Source organism: Anopheles aquasalis, chromosome 3 (genome assembly GCF_943734665.1).
Source record: "Anopheles aquasalis chromosome 3, idAnoAquaMG_Q_19, whole genome shotgun sequence".
NCBI lineage: Eukaryota > Metazoa > Arthropoda > Insecta > Diptera > Culicidae > Anopheles > Anopheles aquasalis.
Window position 1 is genome coordinate 39,701,724 of NC_064878.1, and position 22,340 is coordinate 39,724,063.

General features: G+C 45.1%; 1 non-coding gene across 1 annotated transcript; it reads left to right on the forward strand.

Annotated features, from left to right (window-relative positions):
- The first annotated feature begins 3,894 nt into the window (after positions 1-3,894).
- On the forward strand, positions 3,895-3,966 carry Trnad-guc (transfer RNA aspartic acid (anticodon GUC)). Its single transcript has one exon. It is a non-coding gene; the product is annotated as a tRNA-Asp (tRNA).
- Positions 3,967-22,340: the final 18,374 nt, after the last annotated feature.

A 22,340-nucleotide genomic window follows, 5' to 3' on the forward strand; every position in this document is an offset into this window, starting at 1 on the left:
TTTAGGAGACAGCAGGTGGCAATTGGAATTGGCTTGCTTTAATGTGTATGTGAAATCATGTGCCTTATCAATCCCTTTTTTCAATTAATTGAATCTGCATTAGTATCCTGTAGGATAGAAAATAAATCGATTACATAAAGCACACATTTAATTCATTAAAATATGTCCCATCTAAATAATACAATCGTAATGAATACTCGTTTTTTTGGTATAGCATAAAGTGGTATTTTTGTTTTTTGGAAGTTCTACCTGATAAAGCAGAAATAATAATGGTGCAATGGATGTCTGTGCAGTTTTTTGTTAGTAAGTTTGCCTAGTTAGTCTGTTGTCAAAAACTAGGTGGAATACTACTCAGGAACAGTGAACGACACTCATACTTTGAAGCACCAGCTTGGTTTTCTATATTTCTCTTTCGACATGACGTGCAACGTGGATGGCGATGTCAAGTTACCTGCACCGTAAAAATACCAGTTTAAAGCGACCTTATACATATTCGTAGCTTCCAAAATGCCTCCTCCCAAATCTAAACCAAACAGCCAAGGCACTGGCTTTCACTCTAGCCTCATTAGGCCTCAAGATCATTGCGGGACTATTCGGCCAAGCGGTTGCCGGTGGTCTGTGCTTTAAAATGATCTCGCCTATGCGTAGAGAATGAAAAATGTCTGCGAGCTGTACACCAGAATTAAGGATGCACTAGTCAAAGGTCCAAGGAAAAACGATGGTTGTAAGATAAAAAAAAAATAAAAAAGGGAATTAAAAATCCAGTGACATCAATACGGAAGCTAACAAAAGAGACAAACATCTCAAGATTCTCCATGTTGGTCAATGATGACTTGAAGGCATCTCCGCGCAGACAGACCCCATAGTGAGCTTCACAGTGAATCGGGCTTCTCAGTATGGGCTTTAGCGATGGCGAAGGCTCTGTGCCTCGAGTGATTGAAGCATTTGCTGTCTGTCTGCAATGGAGAAATTTGTTACCATATTGTTTGATGAGAAACATCCCTGCAAGAAGACAAAGGATCTGAACAGAGAACATAAAATGTAAGTTAACTTCTAAGGTTCAAACTGTAGTTACAAGCGATTGAAGTAGTTTCATCCTTACACGAGGGCCGTTTGGAGCTGGTCCTAGACCGGAAACGATCACGGATGAGCAGGAAAGGTGTTGTGTTCCATCAGGACCACGCACGGCAACACGTGTCCATTACAATTTAACAGAAATTGCGGGAGCTTAAATGATAAAACATGACAACCAGTAATCTATCAAAAAAGCTGTGAATACATATTACAAAATAGAGATCGTGGTATTGCCATTAAAAGGTTAGTAAAATATCCAACAAAACAATTTAAATTTGATCAAAGTCGAGATGTCAGAAGTATTTAAAAAAAAATCTTTAACTTTATCCAAAAATAATTGATTTCATTTTACTCAACCTTTACTATTCTCCATTTTTCGACATATATAATGACGGACGAGCTGTATGTTTATTAACACTATCAGAACAAAAAGTGGGGTAGGACGAATAAATGAATTTCCATTGAAAGAAAACGCAAGAATGCCTCGCGGAGCTTCAGCAAATATTTTTTGCACATTTGCCCCCAAATCCTTCGCAATCGGATCGTTAGCAATTCTTTTATCCCAGGCCAACAACCGACACATAATGTCTTTTTGCAAATCGCACAACAGAAGGCGGCCATTTGGTAAGCGACCAACATCCACCTTCACCATTACGGGGTGATTACGATATTTGAATATTGGTCAAGCTTACGGCAACTGCCAAACTGCGGGGCTCCTGAAACACACGCCCGGGCACAAAGTAATTGTGAAAATTACATCAAATCTGTCTAGCGTCTGTGCTGCATCCCCCGCGGCCCTGGCCCGGGCGTGGAGGAGAAACGCCATCGGGGTCCGTCCGCCCGTCCACCGACCATCCGCTAGCTAGCGAACCGTAATCGGGGCGCGGAGTGCAGTTTAGCAAAATTACATTTCACGTGGATATGCCGGAGAACATAAAATGTTTCCACACCACCCAGCGGCGCGCGCGAGCGCGCGATTTCGTATTCGTCCGGTATTCGAAGGCGCGTGCGCTAACAGTGACGACGCCCGACGACGCCCGACGACCACCACGACGACGCTCGCAGTTCATTAATCATCCTAATCAAGCGCAGCGCCTGATGTGACCCATAAAAATATGCTCGCTGGTTGGCAAACCAGCTGACCGGCCGGCAACATGCGTTGTTGGTACATCATCTGCGCTGCAATGAACGTGAAGTAAACGCACTCGATACGAATCTCCTTAATCTTCCATAATGGCACTAGGTCGAATTACTTCAGCACACCGAGAGGCCGGTGTCCATCGAGGGGTGTCATGTCTATGCTTTTTGTCTATCAAAAATGATGTTTTTCTTTTTTTGTGTGTAATCCCCTCGCTGCGCGGGACCCACTGATTGGGCATTCAGCGAAAATTGGTGACAGACACATGGAGAATGGATCGTTTTGAGTAGAGAAAGAAATGTCCAAACGAAAGAGAGAATAATTAGAGACAAATGTCGAAGCGCGAAGCACGTGAATTTGAAGGAGCTCTAATCCACGCAGTCGGTGTGATAACTTATGAAATCACCCTCTTTCCTTCTCACCCTCCACTGCGCGCAATGGTCTGTATGGGTGGTTTTGTAGGGTACTTATCCGGAGCCGGCCAAGTACTGTTTCAGATTGTGTCAAGAGGCGTTGGGTTGGGTGAGTCAACTGTCAAAAGATATATCAACATCACTGAATGCTACATCGAATCATCAAACGGCTAGCTATGCTCATGGTACGCGCTCATATGCTTCATGTGCGGTGTGAGCACATGCCACGCGGTAATTGCGCGCTGAGGGTAGTAAAGCCGCGATATGGTGCGCACGCGTTGGTCTCTAACTGGTTCTGATCATTCGGGAGCTTTAGTGTGCTTTTTTTATTTATTTTTGCAATGTGTTTGTAGGTATTGCAGTTTAGTTAGTGCTTCAGCTGGCTCCAGATGTTAATTGTTAGTTAGCACTATTCAGATTGGTCTTAACATGAATTGATGACACGAATGCGTTGTCAGAGCGATGGTTTTTTATTTTCATTTACACATGAGCGGAGGAAGGAACTTCTGTAACAGCCCAAAACCATTCGTCGATTGTAGCGTATCACATTGGAGATCGGTAATCTTGTTTTGTGATCTATGTATAGTCAAATAAGTTAAGTAAGAAAGAAAAGTGTTATGCTCTTATGCATAAAGGGCACATTCAGCAGATAAATGACCGATAAGAGTATTGTTCTTTGCGCGTTTTTCGACTTTGCTTAAACCACTAAGTTGCTATTGTATGATAATATCGAAAGATTTAGCAAAATAGAGTCAGCGACGAACCCTTATTTGGAGGCATCAATTTTAACTTTCCATGTAAAATCAAGAAGTGACAATTTAATGTGTGTCTCAATTGGCATAGAGAATAAAAATAAGTTACCCAGCATGCGAATCGAATTAGTGGTCAGAATGTAGACCAAATTTCTCTGTTCTGTTCTATGCATTCACCTTGATGGTTAGCAATGAAGATAGCAAAGAAACAATGAAAATCTATAAAAACTACACTAGTCTGGGGTGATCGGTCTGCTTAAAGTTGCAATGTAAAGAGTAATTAATGCACAATTTACGTAATTCATCAGCGCAGGTATTGCTTAGTAGGCAGCGCAGGTATTTTGGTGATTGAGGTTATTTGGGGAAGCATAAGCATAATTTCCATCATTGTCGATACAAGCACTGATCGGCATCGTTGGAAAATTGTAAAATAAGTTCTTCCTTTTAATAAATTTACTACCTGCTTACTGAAAGGATTCTATCTCCCGATTTTTAGTATTTGGCTAGTATATACAAGTCCTCGATAGTATAGTGGTAAGTATCCCCGCCTGTCACGCGGGAGACCGGGGTTCGATTCCCCGTCGGGGAGGAAAGATACTTTTTTTCTATGATAGAAACTAGCTTTTGCATATTTGTATTTTGTTACTAACGTTGCGTTATTTATTCTTTAATTTGTCACTAACTTTGAATTGATGGAGATCTGTTCTTAAAGTGCATAAAAGAGAGTATTTTTCTTCTGGCCATTTGTGATCGATTTGTAATCCTTGCCTAGCTACAATAACTGTATTTGCTAATCGCTTTCCCGTTTTCGATAGATAAATCCATGTATTTATAAGATTATTCTCAGGCGGAAACTTTTTAGAGACCGTGAAAATAATTGAAATTTTCCGCAAACTCCATGGTATGTCGGCATACCAGAAAATGGACTGTATTTTCCATTTTCCCGTCTAAAACGAGGGGGGGAGTTGAGAAACGACATTAATAGTCTCTCATTGTGCCCAAAAAAGCACAAAAGTGATAAGAATTTTCCACCTTTTACGGGATTTTCCGGAAAACTGGGAAACAACCACGCGTGGGAAACAACCACGCTGGCACTATACCGTTGGCACTATACCGTTGGCACTATAAGAGCGCGTTGCTCCATAAGGATGGCTCCAGCGATGTGTCTTGGATTGAAAAACTCAAATGCGTCGTTAAACAAGGAGAGAAAAAATGATTTTTTGATTATTGTGAAGTAAAAGTTGCACATTACCATACAATTAAATACATGATAGTGGATAAACTTGTACTGCATGTTTTTCGTACCTTGATCGAAAGTGTTTTTAAATATATTTGTGTTTGTACAGGGTGTACCATAAAAAAATGCATAAATCTTTTTTTGAAGTTTAAAGCCATTTTTTTATATTTTCTACTGTTTCAAAGTATTTCATTCGCTCTATATTTCTTTGTTTATCAAAAACAAACAAAATGAGTGGGTTTGTCGGCCTGTTTTTTCAATGAAATTCTCCAAGCGGTTACGAATTCGAGAACACCCTCTGTAACATAAGTGTCCAACTTAGAAGACCAGGCTTTGATGATAAACGATTTCAGCGAACCAACCGTGTATGGTGTGATGGTTCACAGGTCTTAGGTCGAACAAATGCCCATATTGAATAGCCCAACCGATTTAATTCAGGACCGCTTGGAGGGCATAAATCATTCGACCAAAAATTCATGTTTTCCTTCAATCATGTTTTAGTCCGTTTAGACGTATGGCAGGGGCCTCCATCTAGCTGAAACTCAACATTTTCTGGTGTTTTGAAGTTTGCTTTAATCCATGCTAAAACGTGTTCCTTCAAAAAAGTGGTATAAACATCAATATTCATTTTAGTATTGGATTTTCTGAAAACTGGTGCTATTTTCACGCTATGTTTTATCCTGTCTAAAGATGTTTTATCCTTTCAACTATTAAATTACGCTTCACCCTAGCTCTAGAGATTGCTTTTAGGTCGTATTTGGCCAACCGATGCCGGCAGGATCTTGAAATATTCGTCTCTTATGCAAGCTTTCATATGGATTGCACTGGATTTCGCTAACTTTTGCTCTGACCGATCTTACCACTTTTTCAGTGCGCTCAGATCGTTGCCGATCACTAACGTGTTTCCTAGGCCTTGGCCCTTCATGAATAGAACGTTTAATCCTGTAAACAATGCCAAGATTACATCTGAGGACCGCTGTTATATCTATGAGATTTCTCTTGGGCGCGAAGCAAACTCGACACTGTCGCCTTTGAGTTCACTTTTCCGAACAGACATCTTTTGCACGGGTACTTATTATACATCATTTGATAGATAAGACTCTCACGAACACAACGCTACCCCATAATGCCATATTTGTGTTGAAAAAATACTCAAAACAGAGCAATGAAAGCATTTGCATTTTTTTATGGTACACCCTGTATATCATGGTTAAATTTTCCATTCCATCCGGTATTTACCGATATTAATTCCCCACCTCCCCTCGAACACCACAAATTTAGTGGACACCTCTGCGATTAATTTACAGAATCCGGTGCCACACCGTCTCAAACGCACGAACGAACTTGACAGCACAGCAACTCGCAGGCACCACGGGAGATCCTGAAACACCACCCACCCGGTCCGGTTCGGTTCGTAAACAGTCCGGCCCAGCACGTAACACCTCGAAAGGACACCACCAAGGATCGCTCCCCTTGATGCTGCCAAACAAATTTATCCGTGGCCCAGGGAAAATGATGATGAAATGCTTTGATGTTTGTCCTGGCCGTCGGTCGCCAAACAGCCACCGGCCACCGGCACAGAATGAAGTTGACTTTTGGCGCGCACGGAGCAGCCGGCCTGGCCCGCCTTTCGCGTTGAGGGTAAGGTGGGTAAGCAGAAAGGGGGTGTAAATTTGAACCACCTCATGTGTGAACGTCCGAAAACGTTTCATGCTGTGTGAACATGGCACATGAAGTGCCCAGTGGTAGCCCAGGGTTTGCAGCCAACATCCAACTCATGTCCAGCATTTCCAACCTCCTGACTCCTGACGATTGATCGCTACTGATTCGATGATGGAGATTGGTTTTCCAGTTCCAGCTTGCCACCAGAATACATCCAGGACTTTTCTTTTGTAGCAAAACGTTTAGAAACCCTTCGCTCACACATACACGAGTGTCACGCGTCGTTTGCATTTTAGTTTTCCCATTTTGCTCACATCATCAGAGACCGGTTACAGCGAGTGAACGCGGATGGCGCACGGCAACAGATGAAGGGCGAAATCCACCACCGCCCCGTTTGTTCGGTGGCTCACTTTCTTCACGTTCTTTTGTTGCAAAAAGTCCTGCCCGGAGAGAATGGATCGCAAGTGTTGGTGACAGCTTCGGCGGCTGAATAATTGTACGTTTTTATGAGCTCCGCGGCCATGGCCCTCCCCAAAGGTGCGGACTTGATTCTTTTTAGGAAAACGTTTCCCACTTCCCTCGCACGTCCGTTACGGGCAGCATATGCTGGCTGGTTGGATGGCTGCTAGGAACGTGATCCCGACCCCGGGGTTGTATTTTGCTGCGAGATGTGAACGACATCGTCGTTAACATCGTTTGTAAAGGCCGCCAAAGGTAATGGTCCGGTGGTGCGCAATTGAACCATTTTGCTTCGTCCTCCAGTGCTGCTCTGCCAGCTAGTGACTCAATCTCACACGACGCAGCGCAGATCCGATTCCGTATCCATCATCCACCGCCGGTGTGTGTTGCTTCCGGTTCCGACCCTCCAAAGGAACCCTGGCCGGTGCCGGGAAGTATGTAACGACACAATATTTTGACAAATTAAACTTCGATTTCATTCATTTCAAAGTGTCGTAAAACTTTAAATTTATGACTTTTGAAAGTGCCCCCCTCCGTTCACCCGGTGCCCCGTTTTGCCGCTGTCAATGTGTCAACGCACAACGGGTGCCCTCTTCTTCGGTGCACATGAGGTCCGTGAGTGCGGATGTGATGTGGAAAAATTGGTTAGTTGGTACATCCCGCGCGCGCCATGCTTTGAAGGCGATCAAACGGGAAGGGTTACCTCTCCCTTTTTGCTGCCATTTACCCGCACGTTTGATGGGATGGATCGTTTTAAAACCAGCTTCCGGTTAGCCTTTACGTCCCGGGGGTCCCAGGTTCCTGCAGGACCGGGGAGTGAATTAATAAAGCAAAATTAGTTGCCATCATTATGATAATGGAGGTACCGTTGTTGTTGTTACCGCTCGGTGTAGCCCTTTTTTCGAGGCTGTCGAGATGGAGTACAGAGTGCCTTTCTGCCTCTCTTAACTCTGTTGTTCTTTTTTTTTTATGTCCCGGTAAACCCCGGTTCGTCACCTTAGGGACCTTCAGTCGCCAAAGGGGTGGCTGGGAAAATCGGGAAAGTGGAGCAAGAGCAAGAGGTGAGTACACGAGGCTAGGCCAGGTCTCTTGTCCTGTCGGCAAACTACCGGACCGGTACTTGTAGTGAAAACCGAGAAACAATGTTCGCCCGGAGATTTATGTTCGATTGATTAGGGTTTCGGTGTTCGGTTGAAAAGTGTCGATTCGAGTTCGGTCCGGTCCTCTCTTCTAAAGTGGTTCTATTCGATGCGAGTTTCAAGCTGGAGATGGAAGCAGCAGTTGATGGGTCGTTTGTTCTGCTGGCAAAAGGAGCAAAAGGAGCAAATCCCATTTTGTCACAAAATCCCTTTCGATATAAATACTCTTTATCGTGTAGCGCCGAGGAGTGGCTGCGTGGAAGGTAGTTATCGGTTTAACCTTCATTCTTTCGCTGGCCCGTTTTATGGCCCGAGAATTCGCCGCCGTATTATACGCTTTGCTAAATGATGTTCTCCGCCCCGGGGACATCTAAAAGGACATTATTAATAGTGCGAATTGCAAAACGGGTCTCGATAAAAAAGGAAAAAAAAAGACTCCAAGAAAAAAAATGGTACCGGAGCCGGGATGTAACCCCTGGAAAAAGGGAAAGAGACGTGTGCGCGCGCCAACAACGATGGGAGAAAAGGTGCCCAAAAAAAATGCGCTCAATGCAAGCTATCAACATTTGTCATATTTTGTGTGAACATAACTGCCAATGATGGGAATCGATAAATTGTTGGACAAAGCTGGCTCTGCAAGGAGGCTGGGAAAGGGCGTGAACGGAACCACGGTTCCGGCCGGTGGTGGCCATTAGCACGAGTCCAGTTGCGAGGTTTGCGACGTTTCGCATTCTTACCAACGTCATCCCGGCACCCACTTTGTGCATTACAACTAATTACAACTAATTAAACTCATTACAACTCATTACATCTTCCGTACACACGTGCCTTTGTACGCATGCTCGTCATTCCGATTAGCCCACCCCCCCCCCCCCCCCCCGGAGGTGTTGTTTGATTGCCATTTTGTAGTCGGCTTTTTATCGGTCAAATCGACCAATGTTGATGACGCCTTCACACCACGTGGGAAACCAAACTCGCTCATGATCTGCCTCATGATATGCGTATGAATGAGCGATTGCGGTTGCGGTTAATGAGGTGAAATGATTCCACAATCAACGCGGTGGCTGAAACTGGGCTTCCGGTTCGAAGGTCCGGAGAGCCCTCTCCCTCCCCCGGATCAAACTATTGTTTGCGTGGCGCTATCGCTGGTTAATTGCATGTAATATGTCAGTAATCGTGGTGTTCATCTGCTTGGAATCGCACCTTCGATCCACTTCTAGTAACAGCTCTCCACGAATCGGATCGTGACGATCGAATTGGAATTGCAACATTTTATTAGATCTTTTTTGTAAACAAAATACGGATGTACGAGAAATGTGCAACTCATTGTTGGAGGAACAGAAGAAAAGCAGGTTGAAAATGGATGTTTGGGTCGAGGTTCAGCGAGAACTGCATTTATTGATCTAATCCATTCCGTATGGACTGATTACAGTTTAGTTATATGTTCCTAATTTATCGATAGAAGTGTTTTTAGACTTCTTTGAAATAGAATGAAGACCAATTACTCTTGATAATGGTTTATGACTTATGCTTTCTATCATCAAATGGTCTTTTGAAAGAAAATTGAAGTGCTAGAGGTACAAATGACAACTATAACGATAGCATTGACGCTCGTTGTTTTATCAAATTTACATTGCTGAAATAGTCACTCTGTACTCTAATTATTTGGAAAACATGTAAGTAGCTGACTGTGCTGATAGGTCATAAGATATATTGGATCTAGGATCAAATTCAGATCTGTTTTCTACAACTCAAAGAATTTCAGACTTTACTTAGATAGCATAGCTTCTACTATATAGAGGAACCCATTGACCAATGTTTAGGTACTGTATATTAATTTGTCATAAACGAATAGGTTTCAACCTTCATGATTCATGCTGCAATTATTTAATTCATTCAAGGTAATCAAATGTAATAATTTTTTTAATAGCATGACTTTTCTTTGTTTATTAATTCAGAAGACAGATTAACAGAACCACTTGCGAAAAAATATAGTTTTAGCAATAGTTTAGCATTCTGAACTGTCTCACAAGCTCACAAAGTCATGACATTATAAATTAATTTAAAAAAAATGAAATTAATGGATCTGTATTTAGATAATTCCACAAATGTAGGCACACAACACCAACTGAACGGATTTCCTTGTCAAAACCGGATCAACGCACACGAATCAGTGGCGAACTCTTTCACGGCGCAAGAATGGTAATTACCGGACAGCATCATGTCACCATTTTAATAGGCAAATGTTTACATTCTTGTTCGACATTAAATTATCTAGACTCCTCCCTTCCAGGCGCCTGTGTGTGACTGTGGTTGCAACGAACGGAAGTTGCAGTTCGGAGGCTTCGGCTCATTAAAAACCGTCAACGGGACCGGGAATGTTTGTTCTGTTTGGTAACCGGTCCCTGTTGCTGCATGCGGATGGCATCACCGTGCGCATCCTCGCCAATTTCCCCCGAGGGACCGATCGGGTAGTCGGCCACCAAAAAGGGCAGTGGCAAAAGGTGTTCAAGCGCATCCCTCGAATGAAGAGGCAACAACACGGGCAGCAGCAATTACCGTTCGTAGGGCTTCGGATGATTAGAAACGAGGGGGAAAAACGATCGGTGCCACGCTAATCGATGCAGCCGGCAAGTTGTTATGGAAATGTGTTGTTCACATTGAAACAATTTTTCCAACCCAACTAACGGGCGCCTTGTGGGCCAGGTTGTCTCGCTTTTCCTCGCACACAGACTTGGTTGGTCGCTAAGGGATTCATGGAAAATTCATGGAAAATCAAATAAAATCAAAACATGACTCTCACTCTCTCTCTCTCTCTCTCTCTCTCTCTCTCTCTCTCTCTCTCTCTCTCTCTCTTTCGCTCTTTGGATGGAGATTTATGCTAATTGAGTCAGGCTGTGTTTGCATTTACGTTTGATTGGGAATTGGGAACAGTCCGGAGCAGTTCTGTGGTGCGTCAAGCAAATCCAGCCCCCGGGAGCAAGACGTTGAATGATGCCGAGAGCTCCGCCAGATCTCTCTCTGTGCTGACGCTTTTGACACATTTGATGGCGGCCCACAGATGGACAAACAACATACATTTGACATGTTTTGGGACTTTCGGTAGAAGGGTTGCGGTGGCATATTGGCCGATAACCAATTTGGATGCCGAGGGCAGAGCCTGGGCCCCTGGCACCGAAAGAATGGCACAAAAAAGGGGTTTTACGTTAATATCGAGTCTGGTCTCTCGCTCTCTCTCTCCCCTTTTTGGGTGCTCCACTTTCCTTAACCTTTTCTCGCCCGTAGTGGAAAGTTTCCTTTGGACTTTTAATAAAAACCTCGCTAAACCCAAAACTGATCCTTTCCTTCGCGCCCATACCGGGCCCTGGATTCGGCCCGAGTGATCCTTCCGGTTCGCTCGATGACCGGAATGGAGACCAAATTAATTAATTTACCAAAAAACCTGAGGCCACACCGTAGCCAATTTTAGTGCTGGCTAAACGGTTTAGGGCGAGTGAGCTGGCGAGCGATGAAAAAAAGGAAGGAGAGACCGGCATCTTCCAAACGGAGACTTCCGATTAAATCTGTTCTAAATTCCCCGCCTCGACAGGGGCCCGAAGGGGCAGCCGACGCTAAATTCTAATGATGCGCGGTGGTGTTTGGAAGGTCTGGCAGTGGCAGTGGCACGGTTTTGCTCGGGCCGTTTCGTTCCACGGTCCCGCAGTACGGTCATGAAAAATGATAAAACAGGATAAATATGGTTTTATCACCCTTCTCGAGGAGGGTGGTTGTGCGTGCGTCCCGGGAGCAAGCAAGCTGCCTGCGACTTTTCCTCTGCAATTGACACGTGACCATAACTGATTTGTTTATATTGAGCTTCGTCTAGCGGCTCTCGGTTCTCTGGAGCGGAACTCGACCGAAACGAAACGAACGATGCGCCGAGATTAGCAGAGGTGGAACCCCAATTCAGGAGTGTATGTCTGTTGATCTCTCTAAGGCCACGCGCGTGCTACAATTTGATTTCAATTGTTATTTATTGTGGACAGTTATTTAAGGCAGTGAACGAGATTTTATGAGATGTCGTTTGCTTATTGTTTGCCATTGATTTCTAACCAATTATCATTCGTGATAATCGTTACTCCTGAATGTACTTCTGATTAATGAAGCCGATGCAGCCGATGTGTAGAACGCTATTCTTACTTTGAGTTATGAGCTCTACTTAAGCGCATCACCGTGTGACAACCAACCTGACGTTCAACCTGTGACCTATCCCCGGAGCTGAAACGGATTGCAATCATAAACTGCAGACCAGTGAGAGGACACCGGACATTTGCTGCAGCAAAAAGGTGGCCTCGCTTCATGGTTGATTTCTGCGTGTCGCGTTGATCCTATTTATCGGCCTCGGTCGCTTTTTTTGCGCCGTTGTGCCGTCTCCTCGGTTTGAGTTTTCCACAAAATTTTCCTCGAGAATAAATCGGATTGAGGCAAAGTGTAGATCCCGTTGCGGTGACGTGTGCCGGTTGGCGCAACATCCTTTTTTAACCCCCCCTGCCTGCCCCTCTTTCCCTCTGTTTCTCTCGCTTCGCTTGTCCTCTTCAGTTTATCGGCAGCGTAGACGTGGACCATGTGTTGCCCTTACGGAAGACCAGACGGGAGAGCCGGTGGTGCTGATGGTGAGATGTCACTTACAAGCGTCACACTTTCGATTTCATTCGAAGCAATATTCAGGGTGGCTGGTGGTGGTGGTCGTCGTCCTTCGTCGTTCCCGAGGACGCCTGTTACTGACGTTTATGCTGAACGACGCCAACGACGATGAAAAACAGTCCCGATTTTGAAAGGGCTGGCGGGGAGGACGACGACTGGCGGTGTCCTGCTACATGACACAGATTTTCTGGCTCACTGGCAGCTTAGGCGGAAGCAACAATCACGGCAAGCATCATGTCTCAACCATCGTAGTGATTATGGGGTAACAATCGGAGAAATGAGATCTAATATTGATTTCACTTTTTGATGACATTCATTTATGCTGCCAGCATAAAAGGAGTGAAGGAGAGGGATTTGTGAGATTGTTTTACGGGGGGTAGCACACTTTAATTATTGACCTTTCGTTGTTTGCTGTATAGTTTTAAGCAGCAAGAAAAAAGGAACCAATCTGGTGCTCTTGCTCCTTCGCCTATCAAATGGTCTCTTCCGTTCGAACAGCATTCAAGAACGAAAAGACAATGCAGCTTTTGTGTCGTTCGTTTTATCGGTTTGTTTCGCACCGAAAATCGCTTCACCGATTCGACAAACCACAAAGTGCCGAGCACACATACGCCCGTACACACGTACACTAGCGCATCATTGTGGTAAAGCGCAGCACCAAAGACTCGTTGTTTCACTTTTATGCATCGGTAGCATCCTTCGGTACGGTGCTTCTCGTTGGTCGTTTGGTTTTTCGGCAACATTTCTGCAAGCCTAGCATACTGGTCTGGCCGCAGTCGCTGGCTGCAATTATGCTACTGCAGCAGCACCAGCATCAGCTCGCGCGTATACGGTACGTTACCTTCCCAGATAGTACAACGAACTGCAGCCCGTTCGAGAGGATCGCACTCGTGCGGGGCAGTCAGTCAGTCAGGTGGCAAATGTGTAGTCACCAATCGCCGTGCTAGGAAATTCTGCACCACCAACGAGGAATCGATGAAAAATCATAGAACTTCAACATTCCGGGGGTGGGAAAAAAAACAACACCGAAACCAACGCGAAAGTGGTGCGGAGAGAAAACCACAAAAAAAGGATGCACAAGAGTGCAGTCCGGGTGCATGCATGTTCGCATGCAATGTTTTTTTTTGCGCTTTTGGATTCTTTTTTGTGGCCAATTTTTTGGCATTTTCCCGATCCATCTTTTTTCCGGTTTTTGGTTACCAGCGCCACCGACACAGGGAGGACTTTCCAAAACCCGCCAGACGGACTGCCGGTGCCGGCCGAGTGAATATTGAATTTTCATTTCCATGATCATTTGCCAGGTGATATTTGTCAGGTGGTCAATGGTTTGTGATTGGATTGTTTGTTTTTGCGCTCTGCGGCCGGGTGCTGGCACGATGCCAAGGTCCGTGGTGAGGTTGTGGCGTTGCTTTTTTTTCTGGCTCTGGTTTCTGGCGCGTTCTATGGGGTTTTGTTTTTTGGGGGGTGATGGGCGCGGCATTTTCAAATTTTATTTTGGAACCAATTTTTATTCACCCAGACAGTGGCAATGGCCTGGCAGTGGCGCCATTTCGCAGGCCACCGTGAGTGTTTCAGGAGCATGCGGGGCGCGGTATGTGAGTGCTCCTGTGGTTCAATTTAACAGTTGAATTGCTTTATTCAAATGGCTTTTTTTCGCGAACAAACGAACAATCATGTTGTTGTCTGCGTTCGATTCAACCTTCAAACACAGCTGGATGCATTACTTTTCGAACATACATTTTAGCGCGATAGTTTTTGCATTGTTTCGCCATTAAACTTTGTTGGGCTTTAATTGGGAAATTTTCCATTTGGCATGAGATTGGTAAAGGACAATGTTGTGATGCGTGAAATTTCGGCGTAAATAACAACATTTTTAGCTTTTTTGCAACATAAAATTTCAAAGAGATGATGATTGCACCGGAAACAAATAGTTCCAGTTCAATCGTCCATAATATTATAATATTATGGCAAATATGCAAAATTAGACTTCCAGCCAGTCCTTTTATCCAATTCCGATTTGAACCTAGCAGAAAATAAGGGCCTTTTTGAAACACGAGTGACTTTCGTGTAAAGCTACAGTAATTCTTGATCTTCTGAATTTGATCCAAAATCTGGATTCCTACAACAATGGCACAGTGTCCTTTAGCTGTTTCTGTGGCATGTGGTTTTGAATGCTTATTTTGTTTGAGAAAGCATGTCAAGTGCCTCGAATTCTGACAAATTCCCAATCAATAGTAAGTGAAGTCTAATCAAGGATTCTAATCACTGACATCGTAATAACTGATATAACATTTTGGAAAGTTTAAGCAGTGCTTGAGCATGAACTATTTTAAATTAACAACTTTAGAAGATGCTCACAATTTGTAAAGAAAGAATATCCGGTATAAGGGTTCCAGGGCAGGAGGAAATGTCTGTTCTCTCTATTCTTTATATTCTCTCTTCACTACTATCCTCTTAATACTATCCGGCTCCGTCCGTAAGATATCAACAAACAAAAAATAATAGAAAGAATACCCTTATTCGGTAAATCGTTCTTCCTAGATTATCAGTTGAACATCCATTGAGCTAATTTGTGTGTAATTAATTCATTATTTCTTATATTGAATGTATGACAGCAGTAAAGGGAGGAAGATAATGATAAAGTATGCTTCACAAGCAGTTTTTACTGATAAAAATCGCTAAGAAATACAATCGGGAATTTTGGAAAATTTGCATAGCATTGTGCATGATTTCAAACTCTTTTATTGAAATTATTGATCTGGCAAACAGACAATCTATCACGAGATAGAGTTCATAAATTTCACGCAACACTAAAAATGATTCCTTAGTGGGAATACCCTGCAACCTAACACTTCTCCGACTAATGCAAGCCGCCAAGCCGTCGTTCTAAGCCAATTTGTGCTGCCCGTAAAGGTGCCGTTATTTACATTTGCCACTTCGCACCTCTTGCGCAAGATGCTGCCCCCTTCGGCTCAATAAAGATAGCAAAATCACTCTTTTTCCCATCCCCGATCGGTTCTGGAGCTCTGGGCAGCAGCATTGTGTGAATTGCACGCTTCGTCGGTGACCGACCGCTTTGTAGGCGGTCGGGCAGCCGTAATTGAAATGTAATGAAAACTCCAAGTGAGTGCTAAATCTCATGTCTCGAGCCTCACGCCATTGGCCACCGAGATTCCGTGGAGGGAAGCAGTAGTACTGTCACAGAAGCAGCATAAAGTGCCAGCATATATCGTGCTAATAACAATAAAACAGAAGCTCGTTTGTCCTCCCTCCGTACTGTGGACTCCCGGGCTCTCTTATTGTCTTCGCCGACTTTTAGCATCCCTTGACACCGAAGCGAATGGTTGGGCTGGCTAGCGAGCCAGTGAGTGAAAAAAGGGAGTCCCAGTGGTGCCGATGTGGCAATTTTCCAGTCAGGTTTCCCCCCGGGTCTCCGCTGCGCCTTTTGCCGCTGACAAACGACTGTTGTGGCAAGCGAGTCAGCGAGTCAGCGAGTGTGGCGTGAGCAAGGGGTGCGCGCGCTGTGACTCTCGGGATCGGGAAAGCATCTGTTACACAGTCATTTAGAGACAGCTAATAGATCGAGCCAATTGTGCCCTTCCCCCTTTCTTTTTCGTTCCCTTCCCTTTCCCATTCACTGCTCCTATCGAACGTGTCCTTCGAAGGGAGCTATCAAGAGCAAAGAACGGCCACGATCCGCCTGACAAGACACATCGGACAGGCCACGAGACCAACAGAAAGCGAGAGAGTGGAGTGCGCGTATCGTATGTTTGTTTGCTCAGAAACGTGAGAAGTCAGATGAAGGATGTTGCGAAGCTGCTGCCACCACCACGAGAACGTCCTTATCCTGGGTTTTCCTCCTATCGGATCCTTGGAATCAAATCGATCCAACGTCTGGCAACAGCAGCAGTCGCGCCACTGCCGTGCTGGGTTAGATGTGAGATAATTAAGCGCCTATCGGTGGCCATTTCGCGAAAGGAATCGGCCAATCGGTTGCGATTGAAATTAATGAGCCTCAAAAGCGATTCCACGCCAACTGGCTCCTCTGGCGTGGCGTGAGAATGATTATCGGAAGCGCGACTTGACAGCGGCGTAATCAGCCAAGTGTCATGATTGCATTTCGCCATCGCCATCACCATATTAAGATTCATTGGCACGGTCGTAGCATTGTGGTCGCGGCATCGGCGATTCTATAATTATCCTTCGCCAATAAGGAGTTCCACATCGTGGCCAACAGAGAACGATCAATTCGCACGTTCATTAGACAGCGTCGTCCCTTTTTTTGCGAAAGATTTTTGTTCGTTGGCACGGTCCCTTCTGAGAAGACATGCTTGCCAGATGGATCGGGCCCATGGTCTGGGGTGGGCGGACTAATTAAATGCAAATTTTCGGACGATCAATTTCCATTCAATAACGCAAGCGCAAGAAAGAAAAATGTGTTTCCACTGGCCGGCCTTTTTGGCAAAGCGGAACCGGGAAACAGGCATCCATCATCGTCCGACTCGCTCGCTGGACGGGTCCATCATCATCATCGTCACGTCGGTGGGTGTTGGTTGGCAGCTGGTTGATATTCCCGTGGCGAACAGGAGGAGCACAAGAAGCGAACAGAAAGGAAGAAACAAAAATTGGGAGAAAATTAGAAAATAAGAACACACGTTACGCGTTGGGTAAAATTTCGTTTAGTCGGAATCGGAAATCATGTGACACACATTTGACGTCCTCTCCCATCCATTCATCCATCATCAGCCATGATGATGATGACGAGAGGGACTCACCTTTCCTCCCAGGAACTGCAGTGTCATTGCATAATACACACCAAGCGGCCACAAACAGTCATTCGGTTCGGTTCGCTATGGACGATTGATTGGAAATGATTTTCATTACAACATTTCGACTCTCGGTTACCGGTTCGGTGTATCTGAAGCGAGGCGACATCGTGATCAAATCGCCTCATCCTGTATCCTCGCGAATCTTTCAGTTGCTAGAGATGATGCATGACATCGGAACTGGGATGATGAGATTGATGATGTTATGGCCGTCAAATTAGTGCCCAGGATGTAATGGTACGATTTTGACTCCAGAATGAAGCTGTCCGCATGTGTGAGTCCCTCTTTCCCCTAGGAGTCAATCCAAAGCAACGTTTCCGTAAATGGAGTTCTGCATTTTCAGCGCTAATCGACTGGAGCCAGCAGGCGCAGCAGCAGCAGCAGCAGACTGCTTTCACCACAAATGGTTTCGTCCGAAAAATGCTCGTTGCTTCAAGTGAAATAAATTAAAAATCTCATAAACGTGTTCAGCCATGCAAAGGTGGCCTTCTCTCTATGTGTGTACGTGTGCCTGGCTGTATGTGTGATTCACCATTCACCGACGCGGTAACGGGAATTAAAAACGTCGCCTTTCTTTATGGTTCCCTTTTTTATGATTCCATAAAATAATTTTTCCACAGATTTCCACGACCGCTCCACTCCGTTTCTCTTTCTCGCGTGTGGTTTCAGTGTCGGGGCGTCACGGAATGATGGAAAACCTGGATGGAAAACGCACTACACTGGCACCACCAGAGCCATATTCTCCGCGTAGCGTGCACGCGAACTGATTCCATTTTGAAAGAAATTCCATTAAAACGAGGTAGCAGCAGCCCGCTGAAGCTGAGCCAGCACAAGGAGCGTAAGGATCCATGCAGCATCCATGCCGTGTGGTATAATAAAGCAGGTCTCATAAAAGAATGACGAAAAGTGAAATCAAATTATGCCTTCTGCCTTCTGCTTTCTGCCTTCCACCCCACTGAGAGTGGAGAGAGGAAGATGGTCTTTCCCAGACGGGTGGCTTTGGTGAATAATCTGGTGAAAAGAAAATTCACTTGTTATCCTCCCCTCCCCTGAGTGGGTGGCAAAGAGCGCGAAGCGATTTAGCGATTGGTGGACGACGACGACGACGACGACGACGACGACGACGGCGGCGGCCTTGGTTCCGAGCGGGGTTCCGAGGGTGTGCCGCTTACTTTCTACCCACACCCCTTACACCGAATACGCGCACAGCGAACAGCACACGCCATTTTCCGGCTTTTCCAGGCTCTGGCACCCTCGGGTTTTCTCTCCACGCCACGAGAAGATTGTGTGCATGGCGACATCTGGTTTAGACATCTTTTAATAAAATTTTCATTTTTATTGCTATTTAAGAGGGATGATAAAATATATTATTATTACAAAAGTTGAAATAATAATAACGACGTCGGCCAAAAGAGGGGGGGGATGACGCTGGCAATAATAATAGGTTGGCGAATATTTGCGTGACGACCACGGCGACGTGGCAGGGAGTGACTTTACTTTCTCTGGATACGTTCGGGATGCTGTAGCTGATTGAGACACGGGCAAATTCGGAGATTCGGAATCGGTACCGAATGTGTAATATCGATCTCTATGTTCCGCTCACGGCAGTACATTAGAGACGTCGAGGTCGAGGGCAGGATTAGAGTCACTGCTGCTGCTGCTGCTGCTGCTGCTGCTCTCTGACGCTGATCCTGACGCTGACCAGTGGATGAGCAGAAGGCGAACGGTGACCACACATGGTGCCGACAGATTACAGGAAACTGAAGGAAAAAACTGTCAATGTCAGATGCCGGTCTTCGGTGCTTTTTGGCCTTTATTCGACAAACATATCGTTCCCCCCGAAAAACATACGCAGCGATTGATTGGGGCAAGGAAGGTGCCAGCAGAGAGGTGCTCCCGTCTGTGGCATTAACACTTTATGGTCCGAGATGTACTGGCTCGTGCTCTTGCGCGCAAAGTGGTCACCGAGGGTCGTCTCTAATCTCGCCCCCCGTATCGTTCAACATGTTGGTGGAAAATGGAGCGAAAGAAGGAAACGAAAGGAAAGCGACAACAACGGGGAAAGTTCGACAATTTGTCGAAGTGGAATACGCTTCCACACATTCGGCCATCAGCCGTGGGACCGTGTAGAGCCCCAGAACCACCGCCACCACGTCAATGCTCTTTCTATTCATGGCCAGCATCGTATCGTATCACATAATCAAACGACGGTGAACGGGACGATGATAATCATAATCGTTTATATACAACATGCTCCGACCGGGGGCGGTGGCAGCAACGGCACCAGGAGCATCAGAATCCTATTTTGTCCAACGAGAACTCTCGTTGTTCGTGCGGATATTGGGAAAACTTCTCTATTTGCAGTGCCAGTGGAGCAGCCATGGAGCGGTCCTCTTTTAGTGGTAGCAGATGTGAAGTGTGTCGCTTCGCTGCGGAAGTAAATTGGTGCCGCATGGAGGAGGATACTAAATGGTGATTACTGCGTAGGGAGCCTTCCATTACTCTTAAATGTCTATTGATTGTTGCTTTCACTTGCTGTGTTGTTTGCTAACTGTCGCTGCAATTTGGAAGATGGTTATAAATATTTATACGAGCTCCGGGGATGATCGGTTATGTTTATCACAAAACATTTTCTTTCGTCAACAATTTACGCACCTGCTGCATGTTTCTGTCAATAAGGGGTTGATTTTACATTTTGCAAAACTTTTTGCCAAAATAGTGCAAGTGGTTTAATCGTATTATCGAAGCTTAACAATGTATTTAATATTTATAGATTTTTAAGCTTGGAGAATAGAGTTTAACAACGGTTCAATTCCATCATCAACTAACTCTTCTAATGTGTTAATGATTGCTTTATGATTATTGCTGATTGTTTCATTTTTGTTAAGTATGTAAATCTGAATATGATTCATCAATTTTGTAGCATTTATGTCTCCATCTATACCTTCATGTTGTGGCTGTTTTTGAAGATAATGGAATGATTTTAGAATGCTAGAGTATAATGAAAGTATGGCATGATTTTGGCCTATTTTCTCTATTTTTGATGCGTTGTATGAAGATTTTAAGCTATGACTCCGATGTTTCAGCTGCAATTTCACCATTTTCATTTTCCAATAACAACTTAGAACCTGGAAAGGGGAAAATCGTCAATGCTCGATGGTGTGGTCTTTGCCCTTTATAAATAATTAGTGCTCAAATGTCCTTGATAAAGATACATCATTTCTCTTGGTTCTAACAGTTGATATTGCTCAAATATCCGCAGCAGTCTTAACAAAGATGAATGAAGTAATATTGTATCCAAGTGCTAACGCGTAACACCTTCATAGGGTAGCTTCACCGCGAGTAGAATTTTCGTTATGCTGTAAATCGGAAGTATGGAATAAAATGTCAGAATGAATAATAAAATCACCTAAAAAACGAATAAACTCCTTCTCACTCAATAACAAATGCAGGGAAGTTAAGCGCTTTTCCTTTCCATCTCAATCAAAACACATTTCCCCCAAACTCCCACTCACAATACTCCTGGGCCTGGAAAAACAAAACAAAAAAAGCAGCAAATGGTGATATAAAGAGAAAAGCATCGCTCATGTTCCATAAAACGGTATGATAATAAATACATACACAACCTCCCGCATTTCAAGCGAAGCACACCCGACCCAACGATGGAACGACGTTCTTTATTTTTCGCTCGTTATCTGGTGGGACATAAATGGGCAGCCGATGATATCGATGGATGGTGCCAGGGAGGGGGACAACAATATTGCGAGAATAATACAATCCATTCTTTACTGCAAAAGAGATATGATAAGCGGAGGAGGAGAGAGATAGAGAGCGAAAAAAAGGAAAGAGGAAAATAGATTGATTCTGCGCCAAACCCACTGGAATGCGATGGATGCGAGGATCTCACAAAATCACAAAAAAATCGGAACGAAAACAAACGCAAAGTGAAGATCGATCTCAACAGAGGAAGGAAAGGGGGGTGACGATGGGAGGACAAAGTTAAATGAGATTATGCAAAACCTCATCTCGGGGGGCCACTGGCGGCCCTAGAGTTGAAGTGGTTTCGTACTGGGGAACCCCAATCCGAGGGAGCTCTGGATTGAGAGTAGATTGCGGGACGGCAACACGTCGCCATTACTTTTTTTCCTACTCGCACACATACAGCACATGGAGGAGATCCTTTACCGGGGGGGGGGGGGGGGGGGAAGGGGGGGAGAGGATGAATGCTAAGTACTCTCTACGTGGAGCACGGCACGAAGGTCCCGGATATGGCCGCGAATCCTTCCATTGCTCAACGGCAACCGCTGCTTCTGCTTCACTGGTTCACTGATTCGCGTATACGGTCGTACAGGATCGGATGGGGGACTCCTCATATCGGTTGAATCCCGAAGGATGTATGCAAAAAATCCAGGAACTCAGAAATGGAGAGCAACAAAAAAATGCGTCCAGATAAGCATTTCAGAGATGGACGAGGACGAGAAGCAACCTAATGTATATAAGGCACGGTGGCGCAGCTGATGGAGAGCAGCAGGGCGCAAAGATGGCGCACTCGCGAAAGGATTCGACCCCTTTTTTTTTGAGTTTCTTTCCCCCCACCTCGAGAGGCCTCCACCTCGACTCCCATTCGATCACCAGCAAGGTTTGCTCGTTTGAAAGACAAAACAAAAATGAAATCCTCTTGCCTCTTTGGGGTGGTCGCCGCAGCAGCAGCAGCAGTAGCAGCAGTAGATCCTTGCAAGGACCTGGATTTAGCTCCGCCCATTTGCCTGTAACCAACGAGAGAGAAAGGACATTCTGCGCAGGACGGTGCGCACCGATTCTCAAGGGGAGCTTCAGCCCTATAGGGGTTGAACTGCGCGCAGCATCGTGATGCTCTCGTGCAGGATCCGGCCGTGATGTGGCCACTCGTGAACTGAGGTTCGCCGCGTACGGTTATGTGAAGCGAGAGAGAGAGTGT